Source organism: Somniosus microcephalus, unplaced genomic scaffold (assembly GCF_052327205.1).
Source record: "Somniosus microcephalus isolate GS21.2 unplaced genomic scaffold, FLI_Smic_1.0 unresolved_chr1, whole genome shotgun sequence".
NCBI classification, from domain to species: domain Eukaryota; kingdom Metazoa; phylum Chordata; class Chondrichthyes; order Squaliformes; family Somniosidae; genus Somniosus; species Somniosus microcephalus.
Genome location: NW_028225179.1, coordinates 26,352,268 through 26,374,127, shown reverse-complemented (window position 1 = coordinate 26,374,127; position 21,860 = coordinate 26,352,268). Strand labels below are relative to the sequence as shown.

Here is a 21,860-nt window from a genome sequence, read left to right as displayed (position 1 = left end):
ACCCAGAATGATTCGCAAGTGACCACGACCCCGCCCATTATAGACAGGCCTGATTTTCAAAGCTTATGAAATCTATGGCAACATAAATCGGGCTGTTTCTAAAACGATGCCCGGTTTAATCTTGGGCGTCAAGTTGAAAGTTTACTCCATTATAATGTTTCCCTTTATCTCCGTCATTTTACTCCAGCCAAATGAACTGAGTTTAGGTGTCAGCCTCACTCCAGAGACTTGAGTGCATAATCCAGGCTGACACTCCAGGGCAGTACTGAGGTCGTGCTGCACTGTCGGCAGTGCCGTCTTTCTAGTAAGATGTTAAACTGGGGCTTCAGATCCCATGAGAGAATGCTGAAAAGAACGAGGATTTCTCGCGCATTATTTATCTCTCAACCAAAGTCCCAAAAACAGAAAATCTCGTCATTAAGTTTGATAAATATTTTTGAAATTAAATTGCCCCCAAAGGAGATATTTATGTTTCTGCTCCCTAATCATTTGCCTCTGTTGCCGCTCGTCTTTCATTCGGTGCCAATCTCAGAGGAAGGAAGGGAGGGGTCTCAGTCTCCGATTCGCGATCTCATCTCCACTTTCATTCAAGGTGGGTTGAGGAATTTCTTGGAATATTTTAATTTTAACAAGATATGAGTAATGCAAGGGCACAGACCATCAACACCAGTGCAATTTTCACGAAATTGTATTTCAAGTAAGATTCAGTGAAATGCTTGGAAAGTGCATCAGCATCAAACGTGTAATACAGTAACGACAAGAATGGGATTCCAACCCACGCGTGCAGAGCACAATAGATTAGCAGTCCATCGCCTTAAGCTCTCGGCCACCTCGTCTCACCGAGGCAATGCTCTCAGACATTCCATTTCTTGCTTTTTGCATTAATTAGAACTACCCTGAAAGAAATTCAACTTCACCGCTTATCCTGCCCGTGCACACAGATCTACAATGTTGAAAATGTACAATCAGCTAAATGTAAGCAACAGGCCTTCCGTTACTTCAGATGAGGGGCTGTCAAAAATGGCCGGTTTCAGAATATAAAAAGTGCCGCCCAGATAATTAAACGACCTTTGTAGGATTTGAACCTTCAATCTTCTGATCACTTTAGAATTTGCAACCGAAGTCAGATGCCTTATCCATTAGTCTATGCGGCCGCTAATGCCGCTGCATCTCTTTTTATGGGGCGAATTGTGAGCAGTTTCAAGGAAACTGCTCGAAAAAAGAAGTGGATTGAGGAAAAGATAATAATATTTAAACTGAATAAACAGGTCCTCTGTGAGCTGGATTCGCACCAGCGCAGTGAAACTCAATGCAAATGAAAAAATGACATGGGCGGCTCGTTGGTCTAGGGGTATGATTTTCGTTTTGGGCGTTTCACGATTAAAATGCGAGAGGTCCCGGGTTCAAATCCGGGACCAGCTCTAACGCATTTTGTTACACTCAAGAACTCGGGCATCAAAGCTGAAATCGCTCTGCTTCTAAATAAACGGCATGATCCGTGATTGTGAGCTCTGCCATTTCAAACAGACACAGAATGATGCGGGACTGTGAGCACTCCCGGTTTCAACAGACCCAGAATGATTCGCAAATGACCACGACCCCGCCCATTATAGACAGGCCTGATTTTCAAAGCTTATGAAATCTATGGCAACATAAATCGGGCTGTTTCTAAAACGATGCCCGTTTAATCTTGGACGCCAAGTTGAAAATTTACTCCATTATCATTTTTCCCTTTATCTCCGTCATTTTACTGCAGCCAAATGAACTGAGTTTAGGTGTCAGCCGTGGCTCAGCGGTAGCATACTCAAGCCTCACTCCAGAGACTTGAGTGTATAATCCTGGCTCACACTCCAGGGCAGTACTGAGGTCGTGCTGCACTGTCGGCAGTGCCGTCTTTCTAGTAAGATGTTAAACTGGGGCTTCAGATCCCATGAGAGAATGCTGAAAAGAACGAGGATTTCTCGCGCATTATTTATCTCTCAACCAAAGTCCGAAAAACAGAAAATCTCGTCATTAATTTTGATAAATATTTCTGAAATTAAATTGCCCCCAAAGGAGAAATTTATGTTTCTGCTCCCTAATCATTTGCCTCTGTTGCCGCTAGTCTTTCATTCGGTGCCAATCTCAGAGGAAGGAAGAGAGAGTTCTCAGTCTCCGATTCGCGATCTCATCTCCACTTTCATTCAAGGTGGGTTGAGGAATTTCTTGGAATATTTTAATTTTAACAAGATATGAGTAATGCAGGGGCACAGACCAGCAACACCGATGCAATTTTCACGAAATTGTATTTCAAATAAGATTAAGTGAAATGCTTGGAAAGTGCATCAGCATCAAACGGGTAATACAGTAACGACGAGGATGGGGTTCGAACCCTCGCGTGTAGAGCACAATAGATTAACAGCCCTCGCCTTAACCTCTCAACCATCTCATCTCACCGATGCACTGCTCTCAGACATTCCATTTCTTGCTTTTTGCATCTAATTAGAACTACCCTGAAAGAAATTCAACTTCACCGCTTATCCTGCCCGTGCACACAGAACTACAATGTTGAAAATGTACAATCAGCTTAATGTGAGCAACAGGCCTTCCGTTACTTCAGATGAGGGACTGTCAAAAATGGCCGGTTTCACGCCAGATTCAGAATATAAAAAGTGTCGCCCAGATAATTAAATGACCTTTGTAGAACTTGAACCTTGAATCTTCTGATAACTGAAGAATTTGCAATCGAAGTCAGACGCGTTATCCATTAGTCAATGCAGCCGCTGACGCCACCGAATCTCTTTTTATGGGGCGAATTGTGAGCAGGTTCAAGGAAACTGCTCGAAAAAAGAAGTGGATTGAGGAAAAGACAATAATATTTCAACTGAATAAACAGGTCCTCTGTGAGCTGGATTCGCACCAGCGCAGTGAAACTCAATGCAAATGGGAAATGAGATCGGCGGCTCGTTGGTCTAGGGTATGATTCTCGCTTTGGGCATTTCACGATTAAAATGCGAGAGGTCCCGGGTTCAAATCCCGGACGAGCCCTGGCACATTTTCTTAAACTCAACAACTCGGTCATCAAAGCTGAAATCGCTCTGCTTCTTAAAAAACGGCATGATCCGAGATTGTGAGCTCTGCCATTTCAAACAGACACAGAATGATCCGGGGCTGTGAGCACTCCTCGTTCAAACAGACCCAGAATGATTCGCAACTGACCGCGACCCCGCCCATTATAGACAGGCCTGATTTTCAAAGCTTATGAAATCTATGGCAACATAAATCGGGCTGTTTCTAAAACGATGCCCGGTTTAATCTTGGACGCCAAGTTGAAAGTTTACTCCATTATCATTTTTCCCATTATCTCCGTCATTTTACTCCAGCCAAATGAACTGAGTTTAGGTGCCAGCCGTGGCTCAGCGGCAGCATACTCAAGCCTCACTCCAGAGACTTGAGTGCATAATCCAGGCTGACACTCCAGGGCAGTACTGAGGTAGTGCTGCACTGTCGGCAGTGCCGTCCTTCTAGTAAGATGTTAAACTGGGGCTTCAGATCCCATGAGAGAATGCTGAAAAGAACGAGGATTTCTCGCGCATTATTTATCTCTCAACCAAAGACCCAAAAACAGAAAATCTCGTCTTTAAGTTTGATAAATATTTTTGAAATTCCAAAGGAGAAATTTATGTTCCTGTTCCCTAATCATTTGCCTCTGTTGCCGCTAGTCTTTTCATTCGGTGCCAATCTCAAAGGAAGGAAGAAGGAAGAGAGGGTTCTCAATCTCCGATTCACGATCTCATCTCCACTTTCATTCAAGGTGGGTTGAGAAATTTCTTGCAATATTTTAATTTTAACAAGATATGAGCAATGCAGGGGCACAGACCAGCAACACCAGTGCAATTTTCATGAAATTGTATTTCAAGTAAGATTCAGTGAAATGCTTGGAAAGTGCATCAGCATCAAACGTGCAATACAGTAACGACGAGGATGGGATTCGAACCCACGCGTGCAGAGCACAATAGATTAGCAGTCCATCGCCTTAACCTCTCGGCCACCTCGTCTCACCGAGGCAATGCTCTCAGACATTCCATTTCTTGCTTTTTGCATCTAATTAGAACTACCCTGAAAGAAAATCAACTTCACCGCTTATCCTGCCCGTGCACACAGATCTACAATGTTGAAAATGTACAATCAGCTTAATGTGAGCAACAGGCCTTCCGTTACTTCAGATGAGGGACTGTCAAAAATGGCCGGTTTCACGCCAGATTCAGAATATAAAAAGTGTCGCCCAGATAATTAAATGACCTTTGTAGAACTTGAACCTTGAATCTTCTGATAACTGAAGAATTTGCAACAGAAGTCAGATGCCTAATCCATTAGTCTATGCGGCCGCTGCTGCCGCTGAATCTCTTTTTATGGGGCGAATTGTGAGCAGGTTCAAGGAAACTGCTCGAAAAAAGAAGTGGATTGAGGGAAAGATAAAAATATTTCAACTGTATTAACAGGTCCTCTGTGAGCTGGATTCGCACCAGCGCAGTGAAACTCAATGCAAATGGGAAATGACATCGGCGGCACGTTGGTCTAGGGGTATGATTCTCGCTTTGGGCATTTCACGATTAAAATGCGAGAGGTTCCGGGTTCAAATCCCGGACGAGCCCTCGCACATTTTGTTAAACTCAACAACTCGGTCATCAAAGCTGAAATCGCTCTGCTTCTAAAAAAACGGCATGATCCGAGATTGTGAGCTCTGCCATTTCAAACAGACACAGAATGATCCGGGGCTGTGAGCACTCGCGGTTTAAACAGACCCAGAATGATTCGCAACTGACCGCGACCCCGCCCATTTTCGACAGGCCTGATTTTCAAAGCTTATGAAATCTATGGCAACATAAATCGGGCTGTTTCTAAAACGATGCCCGGTTTAATCTTGGACACCAAGTTGAACATTTACTCCATTATCATTTTTCCCATTATCTCCGTCATTTTACTCCAGCCAAATGAACTGAGTTTAGGTGTCAGCCGTGGCTCAGCGGCAGCATACTCAAGCCTCACTCCAGAGACTTGAGTGCATAATCCAGGTTGACACTCCAGGGCAGTACTGAGGTAGTGCTGCACTGTCGGCAGTGCCGTCCTTCTAGTAAGATGTTAAACTGGGGCTTCAGATCCCATGAGAGAATGCTGAAAAGAACGAGGATTTCTCGCGCATTATTTATCTCTCAACCAAAGTCCCAAAATCAGAAAATCTCGTCATTAAGTTTCATAAATATTTTTGAAATTAAATTGCCCCCAAAGGAGAAATTTATGTTTCTGCTCCCTAATCGTTTGCCTCTGTTGCCGCTAGTCTTTCATTCGGTGCCAATCTCAGAAGAAGGAAGAAGGGAGGGTTCTCAGTCTCCGATTCGCGATCGCATCTCCACTTTCCTTCAAGTTGGGTTGAGGAATTTCTTGGAATATTTTAATTTTAACAAGATATGAGTAATGCAGGGGCACAGACCAGCAACACCGATGCAATTTTCACGAAATTGTATTTCAAATAAGATTAAGTGAAATGCTTGGAAAGTGCATCAGCATCAAACGGGTAATACAGTAACGACGAGGATGGGGTTCGAATCCTCGCGTGCAGAGCACAATAGATTAACAGCCCTCGCCTTAACCTCTCAACCATCTCATCTCACCGATGCACTGCTCTCAGACATTCCATTTCTTGCTTTTTGCATCTAATTAGAACTACCCTGAAAGAAATTCAACTTCACCGCTTATCCTGCCCGTGCACACAGAACTACAATGTTGAAAATGTACAATCAGCTTAATGTGAGCAACAGGCCTTCCGTTACTTCAGATGAGGGACTGTCAAAAATGGCCGGTTTCACGCCAGATTCAGAATATAAAAAGTGTCGCCCAGATAATTAAATGACCTTTGTAGAACTTGAACCTTGAATCTTCTGATAACTGAAGAATTTGCAATCGAAGTCAGACGCGTTATCCATTAGTCAATGCAGCCGCTGACGCCACCGAATCTCTTTTTATGGGGCGAATTGTGAGCAGGTTCAAGGAAACTGCTCGAAAAAAGAAGTGGATTGAGGAAAAGACAATAATATTTCAACTGAATAAACAGGTCCTCTGTGAGCTGGATTCGCACCAGCGCAGTGAAACTCAATGCAAATGGGCGAATGACATCGTCATTAAGTTTCATAAATATTTTTGAAATTAAATTGCCCCCAAAGGAGAAATTTATGTTTCTGCTCCCTAATCATTTGCCTCTGTTGCCGCTAGTCTTTCATTCGGTGCCAATCTCAGAGGAAGGGAGGGTTCTCAGTCTCCGATTCGCGATCGCATCTCCACTTTCATTCAAGGTGGGTTGAGGAATTTCTTGGAATATTTTCATTTTAGCAAGATATGAGTAATGCAGGGGCACAGACCAGCAACACCAGTGCAATTTTCATGAAATTGCATTTCAAGTAAGATTCAGTGAAATGCTTGGAAAGTGCATCAGCATCAAACGTGTAATACAGTAACTACGAGAATGGGATTCGAACCCACGCGTGCAGAGCACAATGGATTAGCAGTCCATCCGCCTTAACCTCTCGGCCACCTCGTCTCGCCAATATACTGCTTTCAGATATTCCATTTCTTGCTTTTTACATCTAATTAGAACTACCCTGAAAGAAATTCAACTTCACCGCTTATCCTGCCCGTGCACACAGATCTACAATGTTGAAAATGTACAATCAGCTTAATGTAAGCAACAGGCCTTCCGTTACTTCAGATGAGGGACTGTCAAAAATGGCCGGTTTCACGCCAGATTCAGAATATAAAAAGTGTCGCCCAGATAATTAAAAGACCTTTGTAGGACTTGAACCTTCAATCTTCTGATAACTGAAGAATTTGCAACAGAAGTCAGATGCCTAATCCATTAGTCTATGCGGCCGCTGATGCCGCTGAATCTCTTTTTATGGGGCGAATTGTGAGCAGGTTCAAGGAAACTGCTCGAAAAAAGAAGTGGATTGAGGTAAAGATAAAAATATTTCAACTGTATTAACAGGTCCTCTGTGAGCTGGATTCGCACCAGCGCAGTGAAACTCAATGCAAATGGGAAGTGACATCGGCGGCTCGTTGGTCTAGGGGTATGATTCTCGCTTTGGGCATTTCACGATTAAAATGCGAGAGGTCCCGGGTTCAAATCCCGGACGAGCCCTGGCACATTTTCTTAAACTCAACAACTCGGTCATCAAAGCTGAAATCGCTCTGCTTCTTAAAAAACGGCATGATCCGAGATTGTGAGCTCTGCCATTTCAAACAGACACAGAATGATCCGGGACTGTGAGCACTCCCGGTTCAAACAGACCCAGAATGATTCGCAACTGACCGCGACCCCGCCCATTATAGACAGGCCTGATTTTCAAAGCTTATGAAATCTATGGCAACATAAATCGGGCTGTTTCTAAAACGATGCCCGGTTTAATCTTGGACGCCAAGTTGAAAGTTTACTCCATTATCATTTTTCCCATTATCTCCGTCATTTTACTCCAGCCAAATGAACTGAGTTTAGGTGCCAGCCGTGGCTCAGCGGCAGCATACTCAAGCCTCACTCCAGAGACTTGAGTGCATAATCCAGGCTGACACTCCAGGGCAGTACTGAGGTAGTGCTGCACTGTCGGCAGTGCCGTCCTTCTAGTAAGATGTTAAACTGGGGCTTCAGATCCCATGAGAGAATGCTGAAAAGAACGAGGATTTCTCGCGCATTATTTATCTCTCAACCAAAGACCCAAAAACAGAAAATCTCGTCTTTAAGTTTGATAAATATTTTTGAAATTCCAAAGGAGAAATTTATGTTCCTGTTCCCTAATCATTTGCCTCTGTTGCCGCTAGTCTTTTCATTCGGTGCCAATCTCAAAGGAAGGAAGAAGGAAGAGAGGGTTCTCAATCTCCGATTCACGATCTCATCTCCACTTTCATTCAAGGTGGGTTGAGAAATTTCTTGGAATATTTTAATTTTAACAAGATAGGAGCAATGCAGGGGCACAGACCAGCAACACCAGTGCAATTTTCACGAAATTGTATTTCAAGTAAGATTCAGTGAAATGCTTGGAAAGTTCATCAGCATCAAACGTGCAATACAGTAACGACGAGGATGGGATTCGAACCCACGCGTGCAGAGACACAATGAATTAGCAGTCCATCGCCGTAACCTCTCGGCCACCTCATCTCACCAATATACTGCTTTCAGATATTCCATTTCTTGCTTTTTACATCTAATTAGAACTACCCTGAAAGAAATTCAACTTCACCGCTTATCCTGCCCGTGCACACAGATCTGCAATGTTGAAAATGTACAATCAGCTTAATGTAAGCAACAGGCCTTCCGTTACTTCAGATGAGGGACTGTCAAAAATGGCCGGTTTCACGCCAGATTCAGAATATAAAAAGTGTCGCCCAGATAATTAAAAGACCTTTGTAGGACTTGAACCTTCAATCTTCTGATAACTGAAGAATTTGCAACAGAAGTCAGATGCCTAATCCATTAGTCTATGCGGCCGCTGATGCCGCTTGTTCTGCCCTCGCAACGCACTTCTTTGCAGAGCTGGACAGATAGCGAACTACTCGATATCTTCCAATAAAATCAGAAGGCTTGACTTTTCTTGTAACGCTTTACTGAACGATTCTAATTGTAAAACTGAAATACAACACAGAAATGGAAGCACACATTAGTATACAGGCGCATAACTGATATGTATACACAGATTTAGGTACGCCTGAGCAACACAGTACATTTAGTAAACTGGGAGGCATTCTCTTTAAATTAGCCCTGTACATAGTGTATGAAAATACAGCTACTAGTTAATCAGCTAGACAGAGAAAAGTTACAACTAAACATTTTCTACAACATGCAGTGCACATTAATCATCCATAGCATTCTAAAATACTTACAGACAAACAATTTCCAAGACTCAAGCATGGGGACAATACAACTGCCCGGAGCCTGTGCTGCTGTAGGAGCACCGTGGTGTAGGTCTGTGTCCCAGCGAGGACTCCACGAGGACTACGTAGCAGTCCTGTGGGGAGCGTGATGACCTCATCACGCTCGGTAGCGTTGTCCGCGCTTGGGGCGTCACGTGATGCGCGTGATCGCGTTTCTGGCCGTGGAGGCCGAAGTCGGGAGCGGGAGCTGGAGGCCAGGCTGAGCCGATGCTTGCCGCGGGAGCGGAAGATCGCGTCGCTCCCGGCGGCTGGTAGATGCGGCCGAAGACGCTAGGCCGGGCTGTGCCGGCAGCCTTTCTGGAAGGCCGAGTCGGGCCGGCAGCCGCCTCACGCACGTCACGTCGTACGTGCCGTGACGTCAGCACGCTACGTTGTACGTGACGTGACGTCAGCACGCTAAGGCGCGTCTTAAAGGGGCAATGGCCCTAAAAGGTAAGTTAAAGGGGCAACGGCCCCAACAGGTAGGTTATACATATATAAGTAAGTTAAATACATACAGTGAGGTTAAGTTAGAGGGAGAGGCAGCACACTCCCCGCTTGGTACAATTCCATTGTACCACTACAGATACAAAATAAACCTGAAGAAAACGTCCTTTGGCTGCAACATACTCAGAGTCCGTTCTCTAGGTTACTTCAGAAAGGAGGATCTCTGAGACTGGCCTCAGAAACACTTTGATAGGCCCCTCCTTGACAATCTTCACCTCCACCTTGCGGACCCTCTTGTCCCTGGTCGGCAGAGTTTTGACAACCAGGCCCACTGGCCATTCATTTCTGCGTGCTTGGCTGTCTTTCAGCAAGACAACGTCTCTCACTTTGACGTTTGGCTTGTCTTCTGTCCATTTCCTACGGCTCTGTAGGGTGGACAAATACTCTCCTCTTTGCTTGGGGAATGTCTGTCCCTCTTCAAGACATTTGAATTCCTCCTTGAAGACATCATGCTGGACAGAGCGAATGATCACACCTTTGGCTTGTGAAGGCTCACTTGTGCTGGATACTTCTTTAGAACATTTCCATCCTTTGCATTCTCTGTTGTCCGAATTCCCCTTGAAGGATGCTGCTACATGAATGAGTCGGGCTGTGGTTCGGCAGAGTGTTCTCCAGCTTGAGAATCGCTCGAAGCTTTGTGAGCCCAACTGAGATTCTGAGGCTTTGGTGACCAGGGTCGTAACTTCAGGCCGAATCTCAGTATCAGCTTCAGGCTCCACAAGGGTGAAGGGATTGGACTCAAGAGTCTCCTCTGTGTTGACGTTAGACAGGAAAGAGGGGCCCGAGAACCAACTGCTTTGCTGTAGGTGTGCTGCTGGTATAGACCTGGTAGCATGGTCTGCAGGGTTCAGGTCTGTGGAGACATAGCACCACTGGTCAGGGTGAGTGGATCGTCTGATACGAGTCACCCGGTTGGAAACATATGCGTAAAACCTTCTTGTGGAGTTGTGGATGTAACCAAGTACAATCTTGCTGTCCGTGAAGAACTTGACGGCGCCCACATCGATGTCAATCTTGTCTCTGATCAACTGTAGGTTCCATTTTGCTTCTTTTTCTGGGAGGAGTGGAGCATCCCACTCACTCTGATCCGATGAGAGTTCCCGTACTAATGCTTTTCCTTGCATTGTTATGGGAGCTACGAACCCCAAAGGGTCGTACAAACTGTTGACTGTGGACAGGATGTCTCTCCGTGTGAATGGCCTTTCTTCACGGGACACCAGGAATGTGACGCTGTCTGTTTCCAGGTTCCAGGAGAGCCCCAGGCTCCGTTGAAGGGGGGGAGGATCCACTCCAAGGTGCAAATCCTTCAGATCCTTGGCACGGTCCTCTGCAGGGAAGGCTTCCATCACCTGTCCACTGTTCGATGCTACCTTGTGTAGTCTCAGGTTGGGCTCTTTCCATGACCAACAACTTTCAGGACGGCCATCTAACTCCAGAAGGCCCGAACTCAACAACTCTCGGCGGATAAGGCACCCAGCGAGGTCCTGTGTACCCTGTGGCTCGGGTGAGGACTGCTTGGCTGGATTGGCCGAGTGCTGTGGAGGTCTCTGTAGGTAAGTCTTGCTTGTTTCTTCTCCTTTAAGCTCAGTGTCTCCAAAAACAGGCTGTTTGCTACTGTGCTGAGTAGCTGGTTCTGCGTTGAGATAGTTGGATGTTTCCTTGGAGAACAATTTGGAGTGTTGTTGGACACACTCACTTGTACGTTGCACTGGACTGAGGGGCTGTCCCAGAACATATGTTTCCTGGCTGGGCTCCCCGCCTTCGTTCTCCTCACCTTCTTCATAAGCTGCGGCTTTACCTTTAGCGGCAGCTCTCTGGCTTTGGAGAATGTGGAGACTGGCAGCGAGGTCAGCTCTCTGCTTTATAACCCTAGCTTCTTTTTCAGCAAGGGCCAATTGAGCCTGCGCAGCTTTTGCCTTGGCACGTGCTTTGGCGGCTGCAGAAGCTGTCGATGACGACGGTCTGCTGGACTGCCGAGATGATCTAGTGGATACTTTAGAGGACTGTGCTGTCTGCTTCATCACACTAGCGTCGAGGTCAGCTCTCTGCTTCATCACACTAGCGTCGAGGTCAGCTCTCTGCTTCATAAGGTCAGCTTTCTGCTTCATCATACTAGCTTCGAGGTCAGCTCTCTGCTTCATCACACTAGCGTCGAGGTCGGCTCTCTGCTTCATAAGGTCAGCTTCTTTTTCAGCGAAGGGCAATTGAGCCTGGGCAGCTTTTGCCTTGACACGTGCTTTGGCGGCTGCAGAAGCTGTCGATGACGACGGTCTGCTGGACCGCCGAGATGACCTAGGGGATACTTTAGAGGGCTGTGACTTGGCATCGTTTGCTAGGAGAGGCTCATGCTTCTCGCTTGACTGGTCGACGTCCTCTAGGGTATATTGTTTTCCTGAGCGTAGACTCATGGTAGCTGAGTGGTATCTTCCTGCGCTTGAGCCCGCTGTGCTGTTGGCTTTTTACTGTTCTGCCCTCGCAACGCGCTTCTATGCAGAGCTAGACAGATAGCGAACAACTCGATATCTTCCAATAAAATCACAAGGCTTGACTTTTCTTGTAACGCTTTACTGAACGATTCTAATTGTAAAACTGAAATACAACACAGAAATGGAAGCACACATTAGTATACAGGCGCATAACTGATATGTATACACAGATTTAGGTACGCCTGAGCAACACAGTACATTTAGTAAACTGGGATGCATTCTCTTTAAATTAGCCCTGTACATAGTGTATGAAAATACAGCTACTAGTTAATCAGCTAGACAGAGAAAAGTTACAACTAAACATTTTCTACAACATGCAGTGCACATTAATCATCCATAGCATTCTAAAATACTTACAGACAAACAATTTCCAAGACTCAAGCATGGGGACAATACAACTGCCCGGAGCCTGTGCTGCTGTAGGAGCACCGTGGTGTAGGTCTGTGTCCCAGCGAGGACTCCACGAGGACTACGTAGCAGTCCTGTGGGGAGCGTGATGACCTCATCACGCTCGGTAGCGTTGTCCGCGCTTGGGGCGTCACGTGATGCGCGTGGTCGCGTTTCTGGCCGTGGAGGCCGAAGTCGGGAGCGGGAGCTGGAGGCCAGGCTGAGCCGATGCTTGCCGCGGGAGCGGAAGATCGCGTCGCTCCCGGCGGCTGGTAGATGCGGCCGAAGACGCTAGGCCGGGCTGTGCCGGCAGCCTTTCTGGAAGGCCGAGTCGGGCCGGCAGCCGCCTCACGCACGTCACGTCGTACGTGCCGTGACGTCAGCACGCTACGTTGTACGTGACGTGACGTAAGCACGCTAAGGCGCGTCTTAAAGGGGCAATGGCCCTAAAAGGTAAGTTAAAGGGGCAACGGCCCCAACAGGTAGGTTATACATATATAAGTAAGTTAAATAAATACAGTGAGGTTAAGTTAGAGGGAGAGGCAGCACACCGCTGAATCTCTTCTTATGGGGCGAATTGTGAGCAGGTTCAAGGAAACTGCTCGAAAAAAGAAGTGGATTGAGGAAAAGATAAAAATATTTCAACTGTATTAACAGGTCCTCTGTGAGCTGGATTCGCACCAGCGCAGTGAAACTCAATGCAAATGGGAAATGACATCGGCGGCTCGTTGGTCTAGGGGTATGATTCTCGCTTTGGGCATTTCACGATTAAAATGCGAGAGGTCCCGGGTTCAAATCCCGGACGAGCCCTGGCACATTTTGTTAAACTCAACAACTCGGTCATCAAAGCTGAAATCGCTCTGCTTCTAAAAAAACGGCATGATCCGAGATTGTGAGCTCTGCCATTTCAAACAGACACAGAATGATCCGGGGCTGTGAGCACTCGCGGTTTAAACAGACCCAGAATGATTCGCAACTGACCGCGACCCCGCCCATTTTCGAAAGGCCTGATTTTCAAAGCTTATGAAATCTATGGCAACATAAATCGGGCTGTTTCTAAAACGATGCCCGGTTTAATCTTGGACACCAAGTTGAAAATTTACTCCATTATCATTTTTCCCATTATCTCCGTCATTTTACTCCAGCCAAATGAACTGAGTTTAGGTGTCAGCCGTGGCTCAGCGGCAGCATACTCAAGCCTCACTCCAGAGACTTGAGTGCATAATCCAGGCTGACACTCCAGGGCAGTACTGAGGTAGTGCTGCACTGTCGGCAGTGCCGTCCTTCTAGTAAGATGTTAAACTGGGGCTTCAGATCCCATGAGAGAATGCTGAAAAGAACGAGGATTTCTCGCGCATTATTTATCTCTCAACCAAAGACCCAAAAACAGAAAATCTCGTCTTTAAGTTTGATAAATATTTTTGAAATTCCAAAGGAGAAATTTATGTTCCTGTTCCCTAATCATTTGCCTCTGGTCTTTTCATTCGGTGCCAATCTCAAAGGAAGGAAGAAGGAAGAGAGGGTTCTCAATCTCCGATTCACGATCTCATCTCCACTTTCATTCAAGGTGGGTTGAGAAATTTTTTGGAATATTTTAATTTTACCAAGATATGAGCAATGCAGGGGCACAGACCAGCAACACCAGTGCAATTTTCACGAAATTGTATTTCAAGTAAGATTCAGTGAAATGCTTGGAAAGTGCATCAGCATCAAACGTGTAATACAGTAACGACGAAGGATGGGATTCGAAACCACGCGTGCAGAGCACAATGGATTAGTAGTCCATCGCCTTAACCTCTCGGCCACCTCGTCTCACCAATATACTGCTTTCAGATATTCCATTTCTTGCTTTTTACATCTAATTAGAACTACCCTGAAAGAAATTCAACTTCACCGCTTATCCTGCCCGTGCACACAGATCTACAATGTTGAAAATGTACAATCAGCTTAATGTAAGCAACAGGCCTTCCGTTACTTCAGATGAGGGACTGTCAAAAATGGCCGGTTTCACGCCAGATTCAGAATATAAAAAGTGTCGCCCAGATAATTAAAAGACCTTTGTAGGACTTGAACCTTCAATCTTCTGATAACTGAAGAATTTGCAACAGAAGTCAGATGCCTAATCCATTAGTCTATGCGGCCGCTGATGCCGCTGAATCTCTTTTTATGGGGCGAATTGTGAGCAGGTTCAAGGAAACTGTTCGAAAAAAGAAGTGGATTGAGGAAAAGATAAAAATATTTCAACTGTATTAACAGGTCCTCTGTGAGCTGGATTCGCACCAGCGCAGTGAAACTCAATGCAAATGGGAAATGACATCGGCGGCTCGTTGGTCTAGGGGTATGATTCTCGCTTTGGGCATTTCACGATTAAAATGCGAGAGGTCCCGGGTTCAAATCCCGGACGAGCCCTCGCACATTTTGTTAAACTCAACAACTCGGTCATCAAAGCTGAAATCGCTCTGCTTCTAAAAAAACGGCATGATCCGAGATTGTGAGCTCTGCCATTTCAAACAGACACAGAATGATCCGGGGCTGTGAGCACTCGCGGTTTAAACAGACCCAGAATGATTCGCAACTGACCGCGACCCCGCCCATTTTCGACAGGCCTGATTTTCAAAGCTTATGAAATCTATGGCAACATAAATCGGGCTGTTTCTAAAACGATGCCCGGTTTAATCTTGGACACCAAGTTGAAAATTCACTCCATTATCATTTTTCCCATTATCTCCGTCATTTTACTCCAGCCAAATGAACTGAGTTTAGGTGTCAGCCGTGGTTCAGCGGCAGCATACTCAAGCCTCACTCCAGAGACTTGAGTGCATAATCCAGGCTGACACTCCAGGGCAGTACTGAGGTAGTGCTGCACTGTCGGCAGTGCCGTCCTTCTAGTAAGATGTTAAACTGGGGCTTCAGATCCCATGAGAGAATGCTGAAAAGAACGAGGATTTCTCGCGCATTATTTATCTCTCAACCAAAGACCCAAAAACAGAAAATCTCGTCTTTCAGTTTGATAAATATTTTTGAAATTCCAAAGGAGAAATTGATGTTCCTGTTCCCTAATCATTTGCCTCTGGTCTTTTCATTCGGTGCCAATCTCAAAGGAAGGAAGAAGGAAGAGAGGGTTCTCAATCTCCGATTCACGATCTCATCTCCACTTTCATTCAAGGTGGGTTGAGAAATTTTTTGGAATATTTTAATTTTACCAAGATATGAGCAATGCAGGGGCACAGACCAGCAACACCAGTGCAATTTTCACGAAATTGTATTTCAAGTAAGATTCAGTGAAATGCTTGGAAAGTGCATCAGCATCAAACGTGTAATACAGTAACGACGAAGGATGGAATTCGAAACCACGCGTGCAGAGCACAATGGATTAGTAGTCCATCGCCTTAACCTCTCGGCCACCTCGTCTCACCAATATACTGCTTTCAGATATTCCATTTCTTGCTTTTTACATCTAATTAGAACTACCCTGAAAGAAATTCAACTTCACCGCTTATCCTGCCCGTGCACACAGATCTACAATGTTGAAAATGTACAATCAGCTTAATGGAAGCAACAGGCCTTCCGTTACTTCAGATGAGGGACTGTCAAACATGGCCGGTTTCACGCCAGATTCAGAATATAAAAAGTGTCGCCCAGATAATTAAAAGACCTTTGTAGGACTTGAACCTTCAATCTTCTGATAACTGTAGAATTTGCAACAGAAGTCAGATGCCTAATCCATTAGTCTATGCGGCCGCTGATGCCGCTGAATCTCTTTTTATGGGGCGAATTGTGAGCAGGTTCAAGGAAACTGCTCGAAAAAAGAAGTGGATTGAGGAAAAGATAAAAATATTTCAACTGTATTAACAGGTCCACTGCGAGCTGGATTCGCACCAGCGCAGTGAAACTCAATGCAAATGGGAAATGACATCGGCGGTTCGTTGGTCTAGGGGTATGATTCTCGCTTTGGGCAATTCACGATTAAAATGCGAGAGGTCCCGGGTTCAAATCCCGGACGAGCCCTGGCACATTTTGTTAAACTCAACAACTCGGTCATCAAAGCTGAAATCGCTCTGCTTCTAAAAAAACGGCATGATCCGAGATTGTGAGCTCTGCCATTTCAAACAGACACAGAATGATCCGGGGCTGTGAGCACTCGCGGTTTAAACAGACCCAGAATGATTCGCAACTGACCGCGACCCCGCCCATTTTCGACAGGCCTGATTTTCAAAGCTTATGAAATCTATGGCAACATAAATCGGGCTGTTTCTAAAACGATGCCCGGTTTAATCTTGGACACCAAGTTGAAAATTCACTCCATTATCATTTTTCCCATTATCTCCGTCATTTTACTCCAGCCAAATGAACTGAGTTTAGATGTCAGCCGTGGCTCAGCGGCAGCATACTCAAGCCTCACTCCAGAGACTTGAGTGCATAATCCAGGCTGACACTCCAGGGCAGTACTGAGGTAGTGCTGCACTGTCGGCAGTGCTGTCCTTCTAGTAAGATGTTAAACTGGGGCTTCAGATCCCATGAGAGAATGCTGAAAAGAACGAGGATTTCTCGCGCATTATTTATCTCTCAACCAAAGACCCAAAAACAGAAAATCTCGTCTTTAAGTTTGATAAATATTTTTGAAATTCCAAAGGAGAAATTTATGTTCCTGTTCCCTAATCATTTGCCTCTGGTCTTTTCATTCGGTGCCAATCTCAAAGGAAGGAAGAAGGAAGAGAGGGTTCTCAATCTCCGATTCACGATCTCATCTCCCCTTTCATTCAAGGTGGGTTGAGAAATTTCTTGGAATATTTTAATTTTACCAAGATATGAGCAATGCAGGGGCACAGACCAGCAACACCAGCGCAATTTTCACGAAATTGTATTTCAAGTAAGATTCAGTGAAATGCTTGGAAAGTGCATCAGCATCAAACGTGTAATACAGTAACGACGAAGGATGGGATTCGAAACCACGCGTGCAGAGCACAATGGATTAGTAGTCCATCGCCTTAACCTCTCGGCCACCTCGTCTCACCAATATACTGCTTTCAGATATTCCATTTCTTGCTTTTTACATCTAATTAGAACTACCCTGAAAGAAATTCAACTTCACCGCTTATCCTGCCCGTGCACACAGATCTACAATGTTGAAAATGTACAATCAGCTTAATGTAAGCAACAGGCCTTCCGTTACTTCAGATGAGGGACTGTCAAAAATGGCCGGTTTCACGCCAGATTCAGAATATAAAAAGTGTCGCCCAGATAATTAAAAGACCTTTGTAGGACTGGAACCTTCAATCTTCTGATAACTGTAGAATTTGCAACAGAAGTCAGATGCCTAATCCATTAGTCTATGCGGCCGCTGATGCCGCTGAATCTCTTTTTATGGGGCGAATTGTGAGCAGGTTCAAGGAAACTGTTCGAAAAAAGAAGTGGATTGAGGAAAAGATAAAAATATTTCAACTGTATTAACAGGTCCTCTGTGAGCTGGATTCGCACCAGCGCAGTGAAACTCAATGCAAATGGGAAATGACATCGGCGGCTCGTTGGTCTAGGGGTATGATTCTCGCTTTGGGCATTTCACGATTAAAATGCGAGAGGTCCCGGGTTCAAATCCCGGACGAGCCCTCGCACATTTTGTTAAACTCAACAACTCGGTCATCAAAGCTGAAATCGCTCTGCTTCTAAAAAAACGGCATGATCCGAGATTGTGAGCTCTGCCATTTCAAACAGACACAGAATGATCCGGGGCTGTGAGCACTCGCGGTTTAAACAGACCCAGAATGATTCGCAACTGACCGCGACCCCGCCCATTATAGACAGGCCTGATTTTCAAAGCTTATGAAATCTATGGCAACATAAATCGGGCTGTTTCTAAAACGATGCCCGGTTTAATCTTGGACACCAAGTTGAAAATTCACTCCATTATCATTTTTCCCATTATCTCCGTCATTTTACTCCAGCCAAATGAATTGAGTTTAGGTGTCAGCCGTGGCTCAGCGGCAGCATACTCAAGCCTCACTCCAGAGACTTGAGTGCATAATCCAGGCTGACACTCCAGGGCAGTACTGAGGTAGTGCTGCACTGTCGGCAGTGCCGTCCTTCTAGTAAGATGTTAAACTGGGGCTTCAGATCCCATGAGAGAATGCTGAAAAGAACGAGGATTTCTCGCGCATTATTTATCTCTCAACCAAAGACCCAAAAACAGAAAATCTCGTCTTTAAGTTTGATAAATATTTTTGAAATTCCAAAGGAGAAATTTATGTTCCTGTTCCCTAATCATTTGCCTCTGGTCTTTTCATTCGGTGCCAATCTCAAAGGAAGGAAGAAGGAAGAGAGGGTTCTCAATCTCCGATTCACGATCTCATCTCCACTTTCATTCAAGGTGGGTTGAGAAATTTTTTGGAATATTTTAATTTTACCAAGATATGAGCAATGCAGGGGCACAGACCAGCAACACCAGCGCAATTTTCACGAAATTGTATTTCAAGTAAGATTCAGTGAAATGCTTGGAAAGTGCACCAGCATCAAACGTGTAATACAGTAACGACGAAGGATGGGATTCGAAACCACGCGTGCAGAGCACAATGGATTAATAATCCATCGCCTTAACCTCTCGGCCACCTCGTCTCACCAATATACTGCTTTCAGATATTCCATTTCTTGCTTTTTACATCTAATTAGAACTACCCTGAAAGAAATTCAACTTCACCGCTTATCCTGCCCGTGCACACAGATCTACAATGTTGAAAATGTACAATCAGCTTAATGTAAGCAACAGGCCTTCCGTTACTTCAGATGAGGGACTGTCAAAAATGGCCGGTTTCACGCCAGATTCAGAATATAAAAAGTGTCGCCCAGATAATTAAAAGACCTTTGTAGGACTTGAACCTTCAATCTTCTGATAACTGTAGAATTTGCAACAGAAGTCAGATGCCTAATCCATTAGTCTATGCGGCCGCTGATGCCGCTGAATCTCTTTTTATGGGGCGAATTGTGAGCAGGTTCAAGGAAACTGTTCGAAAAAAGAAGTGGATTGAGGAAAAGATAAAAATATTTCAACTGTATTAACAGGTCCTCTGTGAGCTGGATTCGCACCAGCGCAGTGAAACTCAATGCAAATGGGAAATGACATCGGCGGCTCGTTGGTCTAGGGGTATGATTCTCGCTTTGGGCATTTCACGATTAAAATGCGAGAGGTCCCGGGTTCAAATCCCGGACGAGCCCTCGCGCATTTTGTTAAACTCAACAACTCGGTCATCAAAGCTGAAATCGCTCTGCTTCTAAAAAAACGGCATGATCCGAGATTGTGAGCTCTGCCATTTCAAACAGACACAGAATGATCCGGGGCTGTGAGCACTCGCGGTTTAAACAGACCCAGAATGATTCGCAACTGACCGCGACCCCGCCCATTATCGACAGGCCTGATTTTCAAAGCTTATGAAATCTATGGCAACATAAATCGGGCTGTTTCTAAAACGATGCCCGGTTTAATCTTGGACACCAAGTTGAAAATTCACTCCATTATCATTTTTCCCATTATCTCCGTCATTTTACTCCAGCCAAATGAACTGAGTTTAGGTGTCAGCCGTGGTTCAGCGGCAGCATACTCAAGCCTCACTCCAGAGACTTGAGTGCATAATCCAGGCTGACACTCCAGGGCAGTACTGAGGTAGTGCTGCACTGTCGGCAGTGCCGTCCTTCTAGTAAGATGTTAAACTGGGGCTTCAGATCCCATGAGAGAATGCTGAAAAGAACGAGGATTTCTCGCGCATTATTTATCTCTCAACCAAAGACCCAAAAACAGAAAATCTCGTCTTTCAGTTTGATAAATATTTTTGAAATTCCAAAGGAGAAATTGATGTTCCTGTTCCCTAATCATTTGCCTCTGGTCTTTTCATTCGGTGCCAATCTCAAAGGAAGGAAGAAGGAAGAGAGGGTTCTCAATCTCCGATTCACGATCTCATCTCCCCTTTCATTCAAGGTGGGTTGAGAAATTTCTTGGAATATTTTAATTTTACCAAGATATGAGCAATGCAGGGGCACAGACCAGCAACACCAGCGCAATTTTCACGAAATTGTATTTCAAGTAAGATTCAGTGAAATGCTTGGAAAGTGCATCAGCATCAAACGTGTAATACAGTAACGACGAAGGATGGGATTCGAAACCACGCGTGCAGAGCACAATAGATTAGCAGTCCATCGCCTTAACCTCTCGGCCACCTCGTCTCACCAATATACTGCTTTCAGATATTCCATTTCTTGCTTTTTACATCTAATTAGAACTACCCTGAAAGAAATTCAACTTCACCGCTTATCCTGCCCGTGCACACAGATCTACAATGTTGAAAATGTACAATCAGCTTAATGTAAGCAACAGGCCTTCCGTTACTTCAGATGAGGGACTGTCAAAAATGGCCGGTTTCACGCCAGATTCAGAATATAAAAAGTGTCGCCCAGATAATTAAAAGACCTTTGTAGGACTTGAACCTTCAATCTTCTGATAACTGTAGAATTTGCAACAGAAGTCAGATGCCTAATCCATTAGTCTATGCGGCCGCTGATGCCGCTGAATCTCTTTTTATGGGGCGAATTGTGAGCAGGTTCAAGGAAACTGTTCGAAAAAAGAAGTGGATTGAGGAAAAGATAAAAATATTTCAACTGTATTAACAGGTCCTCTGTGAGCTGGATTCGCACCAGCGCAGTGAAACTCAATGCAAATGGGAAATGACATCGGCGGCTCGTTGGTCTAGGGGTATGATTCTCGCTTTGGGCATTTCACGATTAAAATGCGAGAGGTCCCGGGTTCAAATCCCGGACGAGCCCTGGCACATTTTGTTAAACTCAACAACTCGGTCATCAAAGCTGAAATCGCTCTGCTTCTAAAAAAACGGCATGATCCGAGATTGTGAGCTCTGCCATTTCAAACAGACACAGAATGATCCGGGGCTGTGAGCACTCGCGGTTTAAACAGACCCAGAATGATTCGCAACTGACCGCGACCCCGCCCATTTTCGACAGGCCTGATTTTCAAAGCTTATGAAATCTATGGCAACATAAATCGGGCTGTTTCTAAAACGATGCCCGGTTTAATCTTGGACACCAAGTTGAAAATTCACTCCATTATCATTTTTCCCATTATCTCCGTCATTTTACTCCAGCCAAATGAATTGAGTTTAGGTGTCAGCCGTGGCTCAGCGGCAGCATACTCAAGCCTCACTCCAGAGACTTGAGTGCATAATCCAGGCTGACACTCCAGGGCAGTACTGAGGTAGTGCTGCACTGTCGGCAGTGCCGTCCTTCTAGTAAGATGTTAAACTGGGGCTTCAGATCCCATGAGAGAATGCTGAAAAGAACGAGGATTTCTCGCGCATTATTTATCTCTCAACCAAAGACCCAAAAACAGAAAATCTCGTCTTTAAGTTTGATAAATATTTTTGAAATTCCAAAGGAGAAATTTATGTTCCTGTTCCCTAATCATTTGCCTCTGGTCTTTTCATTCGGTGCCAATCTCAAAGGAAGGAAGAAGGAAGAGAGGGTTCTCAATCTCCGATTCACGATCTCATC

The 21,860-nt window shown here is 45.1% G+C and overlaps 11 non-coding genes across 11 annotated transcripts; 6 read left to right on the top strand and 5 right to left on the bottom strand.

Annotated features, from left to right (window-relative positions):
• Positions 1-3,955: 3,955 nt before the first annotated feature.
• Positions 3,956-4,037, bottom strand: trnas-gcu (transfer RNA serine (anticodon GCU)). Its single transcript has one exon. It is a non-coding gene; the product is annotated as a tRNA-Ser (tRNA).
• Positions 4,038-7,083: 3,046 nt separating this feature from the next.
• On the top strand, positions 7,084-7,171 carry trnap-ugg (transfer RNA proline (anticodon UGG)). The gene is given in 2 exon segments: positions 7,084-7,119; positions 7,136-7,171. It is a non-coding gene; the product is annotated as a tRNA-Pro (tRNA).
• Positions 7,172-13,036: 5,865 nt separating this feature from the next.
• trnap-ugg (transfer RNA proline (anticodon UGG)) lies at positions 13,037-13,124 on the top strand. Its single transcript is given in 2 exon segments — positions 13,037-13,072; positions 13,089-13,124. It is a non-coding gene; the product is annotated as a tRNA-Pro (tRNA).
• Positions 13,125-14,043: 919 nt separating this feature from the next.
• Positions 14,044-14,126, bottom strand: trnas-acu (transfer RNA serine (anticodon ACU)). The gene has a single exon. It is a non-coding gene; the product is annotated as a tRNA-Ser (tRNA).
• A 509-nt stretch (positions 14,127-14,635) lies between these two features.
• On the top strand, positions 14,636-14,723 carry trnap-ugg (transfer RNA proline (anticodon UGG)). The gene is given in 2 exon segments: positions 14,636-14,671; positions 14,688-14,723. It is a non-coding gene; the product is annotated as a tRNA-Pro (tRNA).
• A 919-nt stretch (positions 14,724-15,642) lies between these two features.
• trnas-acu (transfer RNA serine (anticodon ACU)) lies at positions 15,643-15,725 on the bottom strand. Its single transcript has one exon. It is a non-coding gene; the product is annotated as a tRNA-Ser (tRNA).
• A 1,516-nt stretch (positions 15,726-17,241) lies between these two features.
• trnas-acu (transfer RNA serine (anticodon ACU)) lies at positions 17,242-17,324 on the bottom strand. The gene has a single exon. It is a non-coding gene; the product is annotated as a tRNA-Ser (tRNA).
• A 509-nt stretch (positions 17,325-17,833) lies between these two features.
• trnap-ugg (transfer RNA proline (anticodon UGG)) lies at positions 17,834-17,921 on the top strand. The gene is given in 2 exon segments: positions 17,834-17,869; positions 17,886-17,921. It is a non-coding gene; the product is annotated as a tRNA-Pro (tRNA).
• A 919-nt stretch (positions 17,922-18,840) lies between these two features.
• Positions 18,841-18,923, bottom strand: trnan-auu (transfer RNA asparagine (anticodon AUU)). Its single transcript has one exon. It is a non-coding gene; the product is annotated as a tRNA-Asn (tRNA).
• A 509-nt stretch (positions 18,924-19,432) lies between these two features.
• trnap-ugg (transfer RNA proline (anticodon UGG)) lies at positions 19,433-19,520 on the top strand. The gene is given in 2 exon segments: positions 19,433-19,468; positions 19,485-19,520. It is a non-coding gene; the product is annotated as a tRNA-Pro (tRNA).
• A 1,511-nt stretch (positions 19,521-21,031) lies between these two features.
• On the top strand, positions 21,032-21,119 carry trnap-ugg (transfer RNA proline (anticodon UGG)). Its single transcript is given in 2 exon segments — positions 21,032-21,067; positions 21,084-21,119. It is a non-coding gene; the product is annotated as a tRNA-Pro (tRNA).
• Positions 21,120-21,860: the final 741 nt, after the last annotated feature.